This window comes from Lactuca saligna, chromosome 4 (assembly GCF_052625555.1).
Source record: "Lactuca saligna cultivar CGN05327 chromosome 4, ASM5262555v1, whole genome shotgun sequence".
Lineage (NCBI taxonomy): Eukaryota > Viridiplantae > Streptophyta > Magnoliopsida > Asterales > Asteraceae > Lactuca > Lactuca saligna.
In genome coordinates this window covers 262,456,226-262,466,085 of record NC_136420.1, presented here as the reverse complement: position 1 = coordinate 262,466,085, position 9,860 = coordinate 262,456,226, and positions in this window count along the sequence as shown.

The window sequence follows — 9,860 nt, the reverse complement described above, 5'->3', positions numbered from 1 at the left end:
AGCTGGGGGCGGTTGTTTTTGCACTCAAGATTTGGCATCATTACCTCTATGGGCTTAGTTGTACCATTTACATGGACCACAAGAGCCTGAGGTATCTCATGGACCAACTGAATCTGAACATGAGATAGCGTTGATGGTTGGATGTGGTGAAGGATTATGATTGTGAGATCTTTTACCACCCGGGAAAGGCCAATGTGGTGGCCGATGCGCTTAGCGGTAAGGCAGCACCAGGGATATCTGCATGCGGATGACCATGGGGACTCCGCTGCTGGAGCAAATCCGTGAGGCCCAACAGGAGGCTATGAAAGAGGAACATCGGAAGAGTGAGCGTATTGTGGGTCAGGTTTCATTTTTCGACTATGATAGCCGAGGGTTGTTAACCCTCCACCATAGGGTGTGGGTGCCCTATCATGGAGGCGTGTGTCGGACATTGATGGAGGAGGTGCACAAATCCAGGTTTTTTATCCATCCCAGGGTGACGAAGATGTATATGAATCTTCGTCTTGACTATTCGTGGCCCTGCATGAAGAGGGACATAGCATGGTATGTGGAGCGGTGCTTGACCTGCAACAAGGTCAAGGCCGAACATTAAAGGCCACACGACAAGATGAAGCCGTTGGATATCCCCATTTGGAAATGGGAAGATATCACCATGGATTTCATCACCAAACTTCCCAGGATTGCACTGGGGGTGGATTATATATGGGTCATTATGGATCGGTTAACCAAGAGCACCCATTTTATACCGATCCAAGTGAGTATATCGGACCAGAAGTTGACCAACATCTACATTTGAGAGGAGGTGGTGAGGAACGGTGTGCCAGTGTCAGTGATTTCAGATAGGGATGTGCGGTTTACTTCCAGGTTCTGTAAGAAATTCCACGATGACTTGGGTACTCGTCTCCATTTTGGCATCGCATTTCACCTGCAGACGGATGGTCAGAGTGAGCGGAGCATCTAGACTCTAGAGGATATGCTTTGGGCATGTGTGCTAGACTTCGGTGGTAGCTGGGACACTTACCTCCCATTGGCTAAATTCTCCTACAACAACAGCTACCAAGCGAGTATCGATCGTCCTCCCTTTGAGATGTTATACAGGGAGAAAGTGAATGACCCCGATATGTTGGGGTGAGGTTGGCCAGAGGGTCATGGGGAGCACCGAAGTGGCGCTCAAGATGCCAAAGAGGATTTAGCAGGTCAGGAGCAGGCTCCAGACTGCACAAAGTCGGCAGAAAAGCTATGCCGACAAGCACCATTCAGACCTGGAGTTCCAAGTATATGATATGGTTCTCCTGAAGGTATCACCTTGGAAAGGCGTCATCCGATTCAGAAAGCGGGCCAAGTTGGGCCCCAGGTACATTGGACCTTACAAGGTTATAGCCCGGGAGGGAAAGGTGGCATACATGCTATATCTGCCATCCAAACTCAGTCAGATCCACAACACTTTCCACATCTCCCAGCTGTGGAAGTGTCTGGTGGACGACCTGGTGGTGGTGCCCCTAGAGGATATTCAGGTTGATGAATATCTGAAATACATTGAGCGGCCTGTGGTGATCCTCGAACAGAATTCGAAGGATCTGAGGAACAAGAAGGTCGAGCTGGTGAAGGTGCAATGGTAGTACCGGAAGGGCTCAGAGTGGACGTGGGGGCCGATAGAAGAGATAATGGAGCATTATCCAAAGCTTTTCTAAGATATAGCAACATACTTCAAGGACAAAGTCTAAAATAAGTGGGAGAGATTTGTAGCACTCGGTTCCTGGTATGTATCTCATTTAAGTATTTCTCGCATTTTGGAATGGACTCGGCGAGTTGGAGTCCAACTCGTCAAGTAGAAACGACTTGGACTTGGTGGACTCTTCGAGTCGGCAGCAAGACTCAACGAGTAGACCCTACCTGGACAAAACCCTAATCCAAGGGTTTGCACCCTATTTAAACATCTTACTCAGCCTCCATCGTCCCCTATGCTCTCAAAACACCTCACATTAAACCCTAATCGTCTTTTGTGAAGATCTAAGGCCTCTTTGGTGGTTTGTGATCACAATAAGGAAGGAAAAGCTTAAAGAACCAAGATGAAATCAGAAGATCCCGAGTTTGTGCTACATCTACAGTCCTTTGGAGGCATAAAGTTTTTACCTTGCTCATTCATGTTCTAGATCCCTTATTTGGAGTAAATTAAGGATTTAGGAACCATTCTCGGTGACCAACTATGAGTGCAAAAATGGTTGACGCTATGAATCCAGATCCAAGGTCCTTACGGGACTACAAGTAATAAAGTGGTTGACTTTAGGGCCTTAGAAAGCCCCATGCATTTTAAGAGTTTCTTTTAGAGCCTTTTGGGCTTATTCTCCCATGCATGCACGTAAAGTTTGTAACATTACATGCTAGATCGACCATAGAAGCCTAGATCTATCTTTTGGATATGTGTTGTACACTAGAAATCGAGAAATTAGACTTGAATAACCTCGACTCAGGGAGTTGTTCTTGGGAGTCGGTGAGTCTAAGGCTTGACTCCCCTTTTTTGTTATGGTTCAAGGAAACCCAGTTGAGTGTTAGAAGGGTTTTAGAGGATCGAAGGGAGTGGCCCAATGTATTGGACTTAGCCATAGACCTGGAGTTCATAGGACTCAACGAGTGCATGAGCAGACTCGGCGAGTCCAAGGCAATCTCCCGACTTCTAAAGATGAATTCTACGAGTTGTTCATACAACTCGGCAAGTCAAGCACAAGATTGTTTGAAGGACGAGGATGAACTCGACGAGTTGTTCATACAACTCGACGAGTCAGATGAAGGGTCATTCGAGGTTCTTTTAGAAGGAGAACTCGTTGAGTCATCGCTAAAATCGACGAGTAGGAGCGTGAAGAAAGGCAGATGAAGGCTAGGGACTTTTCGAGTTGGAGGCCCAAATCAGCGAGTCAGGTCAACTGGAAGTTAACTTTGACTTTGACTTGGTCAGGGGTAAAATAGTCATTTTACCCTAAGACCAGTTATCAGTGCAGCAGTCGGACATCTGTCTATCAGCTTTTCAGTAGTTAGCCTTATGAGGTGAGTTACCTTCCAGTAAGGGTTGGTCTACGACACCAATGTCGGACCACCAGTAGGAGATTATGGGTGAGATGGTTATCATTGTGATAATTTTCTGGTTGCTATATCTGATGGGTTTTGGTCATAAGACATCCTTTGTGCTCATACAAACCCTAATGCTAGGATCTAGGTTTCTCTATTGTACATGCAAGTTATCCAAGACTATAAACCCTAATTCTAGCATCCAAGTAATCATATTAACATATAATTAGGTTTAAGATATTACCTTGATTGTTATGTAGCAATAACAATCCCAAATCTCCTTGTATTGACTTTGGAAGGCTTAGAGTCACAAGTGTCACTCCTCTAATGGCTTACAAACACCATAAGCAAGAGGATGAAGAGAAGAGAGGATAGAGGCTGCCCAAAAACATGTGAAACCCTAACACAAAGCTTAGCCACGTTTTTGGGTCATAAGGGTCTTATATATAGTAAGGCTATTAGGGTTATCTAACAAGGAAACCCTAAATTGGATGCTTAAGCCCTAAGCAACCCATGGAGCCTTTTCTTTAAGGCCTTGGACGATTTCATATGGGCTTCCCCCATAGAATTCGTCCACCCCTTAATATAAGGCAATCCATGGCCCAAATTGCAATCATTTTATAATTACAATTTCAGTCCCTTAAGTTTAATTAATCTCTTTTAGTCACAAAACTAATTACTAATTAATTATTGACTAATATTAATTAAACAATATTACTTCTTCTTTAATATATTATTCTCATAATGTATTAATAAATCATATTTAATCCTTTCTCTCCATAGTTCATCCTATCAAGTTTCTTTGGTAAAGGCAACCCAAAAGGACCATGCACCATCGGGTCAAGTACATACCAAAATAGTTATGGACTTAGACACTAATCCAACAGTCTCCCACTTGGATAAGTCTAATAACTATTCTGCATATGACTTCAGATCCTGATCTGCAATCGTAGCTTTCCAAAGCCGCTGTCAACTCTGATCCTATCAGATACGCATGTCCTTAGATAAGGGATCATATATTCCTCCATTCTAGATATCGTAAGACATGATTTCTAATCATTCTCTTTGGACTATTTCTCGATTCCCGATTTATGATGACTGACTAATTGAACAAGTCAAATTAGCCCTAGCCCGGCCGAGCATTTACGTTTGTCATCACTAAACCATCGAGGGGCCCAAAGATATCGCTTTTATCCATCTTTGGATAAAAGGAACGGATAAACTTTGATACAATGCTTGCTTGCACTCACTCACCGAATCACACATAACAATATGTTTTATAACACCAAGTTACTAGTGCGTTTACATATTATCAATGTGCAACCGATTTGCAAGATACAACTCACACATCTTGGTTTCAAGAATACAAGATGTTATCGTCTCACCAATCACTCGTGACACAATTCATGGAGTGATCCAAATGAGCATGGGTTTAATCCAATGCTCAAATCATATTCGTAAGCACTCATGAACGTTGCAGCAAACATTTGCTTATGTCTAATACTCTTTTAGACAATCCACACACCAATTCACGACAGTCTTCATTCATACCTACTTCCAACATATGAACGATTGTGGCCTGTTCGAATAATTTGATTGTTCTTAACCAATTAAACTATTCAGGAAGTCAAAACATGCAAAGTGAAACACAAGAATAATATTAATCCCATATGGCCTCAACCCTTTGAGTATAAATAAAACTCCCTTTTATTTATCACCATATCGATTACTCATTATTTTTCGTTTCGGGTAATCAACTTCTTACTTGAATTATTACACTTGTCCCATGCTCCTAGCATGCACACAATGTTTACCTATGGTTCTTACTTTGTGAAATAGATCAAATTGAACACATTTCCAATCATTCTCATTTCACAACTCCAAATCCTTTTTCATAAGTGAAAGAATATCAAATTCTTGCTACTTATAGAATATGCTAGATTCTAACATTCTATGCAACAATCCTTTCGTAATATCATTGCACCAAAGTCACAAAGACTATTGCCAATGATATTACAAAGTCCTCTATCGGATATTATTACAAGACAGTTCCTTAGATATGATGTCTCTCACTCAAAGTACATTCTTTGAACATCCTTTTGCATAAAAGTTTCTAATCTACACATAGATTTTCAATATTCAATTCCTAATATGGACACGCTTCCTTATTTTCCATATGACAACTCATTCTTAATAGAATCTTATCTATTCATAATAATGTCAATATGGTCCATCCAATACCATGCTTCCAACTACTCACAAGCAACCAATCCTCGTCGAACTTTGGATTGTCCTTTGATAGTTATTTAATTATTTTGGTCAAACCCAATTCTAGTCCCTTTTTCCTCTATATGCGCTAGACATTTGGAAAATTTTAGAATGGTCAAATATTAAAGCACTTGCAATCGATCCTATACCCGAAGCATATTGGACACGATGCATAATGTTTTATTTGCTATGTTCTCAAAATTCGAATTGTTAAGAGGAATGCCGTAATCATAATCGAAATTTTAAGACCACACTATGTACCTTTGACTAAATTTATCAACATTTCTCAACCTAATCCTTTAGATTTGAAATGAAGCATAATATTCTCTCCCTTAATTATAGCAAAACAACTTTACAACCCTTACGACTTTGCAAGGTATAACTCTTGTTTTCTATAATTAATATTGCCAACTTGCAAAACTTTCCATAATAATCATACAATCATAACATTTATGATCCCACTATCATGATGATTATTATTAAACATAACACTTATGCTCCCACTATCTTTGACATGTATTCATAAACATCTTAACTTTCAGAAAAACAATACTTATTGAATTTCTAAACTTCATGTTTCTAATACTTAATGCTTTGATAATCTTTTATCAAGGCTTCTTGAACCTATACACCTTTGCCTTAGATAGTTCATATGTGTGTCTAAACAATTAAGACTAATTTCCAAACCTCACAATTCAAATTATGGAAAGGGATACCGTAACCATAATCGAATTCGAGAATGCAATTTTACAATCACTATCTTCTTAAAATCTTTCTTAGTGAAAGCATTTCCTCACAATCATTTTCATGAAGGAGGAAAACTTATGACACTTGGATTTAAACGGTGTATGTGTTTCTATCCATGTGAATTTGTTAAAACCAAGGTTTAGGACAAATTCAAACTCATATAGACCGAACTTTCTTAATCTTGCTTTCTTGCCTTATGGTAGCACAACTGCCCACCATGTCTTCCAAGTAGTTAAGAAGCTCACCCTTTCCTATCAATGTACCTTTCATTGATTAAGGTGCCTTGCCTTTTATGCGTTCAAATTGAGAACTCATAGTACTTATATGCATAATTAACTCAATTGGAAACAACATAGAAACAAAATAATGTCAACACGATAGGTTGTAAAACTCAACTCGTGTGCTAGTGATGATCGTTAAGGTTTATTTGATTTGTTCTTCAAACCTTTCAAGACCAATAAGACTCCTACTGACTCCTTGACATATAAGATTCTCTTGTCAATAAACATTTCTTGTCAAACAAATATTCAAGAGTTAGTGTAGTTTTTATCAAAACACTTCATAAATTGGTCCTAGTTGGTCTTTGTCTTATCCAAGACATCACAACTTTCCACATTTGATGAATGTTATAAACCTTCTTAATACTTTTTCACTCAATGTCACAATCTTAACTCTAAGACTTGCTTTGGAACGAAGTATGATTGACTTCTTGATTTAACCATTTCTTCAATTCTTGATTCCTCTACTTAGACATACAATTGTACTAAGACTCACTTAGAGGATCAATTAAGATATGGTTCTTAATCATTAAGACCTATCATAAAGCATAAAAGGTACTCTCCCTTCTTCTTAGAATGGAGAAACTTTTATCTTTCTGCCTACTTGATTTTTATTCGTTTTGCTTTTGATTTAAACTTTTTCGATCAATTCAGAATTACACTTAATCTTATGAGTATAATCATATTTACTAAACCTTTAGTAAATTATGACGAATATCTTTGTTACTCTTATGGTGGATTTGATCAACACATAACTTTGTGTGTTCGATCTCCTAGTCCTTTCACTTGACACTTTGTCAACGAATTAGTCTAATTTCCAAATATGAAATTTCTCATTCATCATGCAACCAAGTTGCATGATTCCAAATTTCTGTCCAATTGAAATTTGGGTGATGAGAAACTCTCCCTATTTGGTAAATTCTCAACTTTTTCCATAAACACCATAAATAAGAATCATATCCTTTTGTTGTAGAAATATGCAAACACCAATTTTCATAACGATTTCATTGCAAGGAAGTAAACAAATAAATAAATAAGTCAAACCAAAATTTATTTTATTTATAAAAGCAACGGAAAAATTTGTCCTTACAATGCAAAATCCATTTAAAACTATGTAAAAGGAAAATTTCTAACAACTCTATCATAACTATCTAAGCTCAAAATCTAATCTTCAAGTCCATTCGATCAAAATCTATTTCTTGTGATTAGATTCATCTTGCTCTTTCACCAAGCTTCCTTTCTTTTCACCGATCCTACAAAAACATTCAAACGCAATCTTATCACATCATTTATTTTGAATCAATGAAGAGGAACTTAATGAAGTTAGATAGTGGATTTTACCTAAAGCGTAATCATACTCTTTGACTCTCCCATCTTTGGAATTTTCAGGCTCTTGGGGGTAGACTTCTATCCAACGCCCTTTCTCTTGGCAGCAAATGCAGGTCGGTTCTCCTAGAGCGTCCTCGGAAGCATGGCCGGTTGACTCTCCCAACAAATACGCTCCATTGCTTCGCCAAATCATTTCTGATTCAGCAGCAATGAGCATGTAAGTTAGGTCAATGAGGTTGTCATCATGATCCATCATATAATACTTTCTTTTGAACTCATTATATGATTCAGGAAGTGACTGCAAAACCCAATTTACAGCCAACTCATTCGGGAATGACACACCCAACATTATCAACCTATCAATGTGTGATTTCATTCCTAGAACGTGGGCACACACGGGCTTACCATCTTCATGTTTCAATTGCAATAGGGCTTCAGTGATATTGAACCTTTCAATTCTTCGATCTTGTGGGTTAGGGAGAACAATTGGAGGAGGAGGAGGAAGTGAAGCATGATTTCTTGTTCCTCGATTGAATCGTGGAATATCATCTTCATGTGGAATGCTAGTTCCACGGGATTTGAAAAGACCATAGTTGTCGAACTTGGACATCTACAAAACGGTAGAAAACAAATTTAAGTTAGTTGATCGATTGAGTCCATAGTAAATCACCAAAATAAGATACTAAGGCTAGGACCCAACACAATACGCTACAACCTAGAAAAGGGATGCCGTAATCTAGTTGCAGAATATTTGAAGGTAAGTGAATGACGATTCACTAATTTCCACCATGAAAAACGAAAAAGAAATTAAGTTTTAAATCTATGAAAACTCCTAGAACCTTTGAGATTCATTGAACATTTCAATGGCATGTTTAAATCTCGATATGCCCCTCTTGTTTGTGACTGGGATGCCGAGGATCACAAAGCGGGTGTGAATAACCATACAAACTTACATGGTGCCCTCACATGTTACAGTCACCTATTCGATGTGTCGGTAAACCACACATGCTCCACCGAACTATGACAAACATTGAGTCACCCTTTGCTACCTTTGCTTAGAACCATTTAGTGTGCCGGTAAACCGAACACGCTCCACTAACGTCTTCGCAAGCGCACAAAGTGTAATTTCATGGAATTGCATCAATTCACTTTTGCCTAAGTAACTAAGATTGGAAATTAGAAAAACATTTAGTTAGTTTGTTTTTCATTATCTTATAATGGAAGGTTTCGTCCTATCCTACCCGTTCGGCTAACGACCCTCCACTAGTCAAGAGTGCGGTGGGTAAGAGTGGATACCCATTCAATCACCATTTTGTAGGCAATTTCCTTAAACACCCCTTATAGACCAGCTTCGTGAATGAGGCCTACTAACAGTAAGACTGAATTTTACTCATACATATATATAATGTTAGACTTTTAATGTTATATATAGTATAGGGTGCATTTTACACTTTTAAAATACTAGGTGGTCAAATTTAACAATTATACTTTTAATTCAATTAAATTGTAAACTTCAAGTTTTATGGATTTATTAAACTTCTTTTAATTATACACCTTAATTAATTAATAAAACCATAAGGGTGTGATTTGAACTTTTCAAAACATTACTAGGGTTTTAGAATTTAACATTCCTAATTAAACTTTTTATCAACTTTTAAATTCCAAAACTTGAGGGCAAGTTTTGAAACATTTCAAAACATTAGGGTTTAGAATTTAAATATACATCAAAATTAAACTATTAATCAAAATTTAAATTCCAAAACTTGAGGGCAAGTTTTGAAACCTTTTTCAAAACATTAGGGTTTTAACTATTTAAATTTCAAAACCTCAAGACTTTTGGGTTCAAATTTAAACTATAAAACCTAAAGGGGAAAATATGAAACTTTTCATAACAACAAGGATCAAATAACAAATAATTCAAATTAACATTTAATCACATAATTATCCATATTTGATTTATTTAATGATTTCTTGCAAAACAATTTATCAATTTACTCAAAAATAATTAATCAATTATCACCTAAGGAAACAATTATCTTATTAATTGATAAATATCTTCAATTAGATCAAAATTATAGCCAAATATATAATATAATCGGATTAATATTGATCTAACATGATAAGGGAACTATCCCAAAGCAAAAACAGCAAGAAATCCAGAGATATCCTCCATCT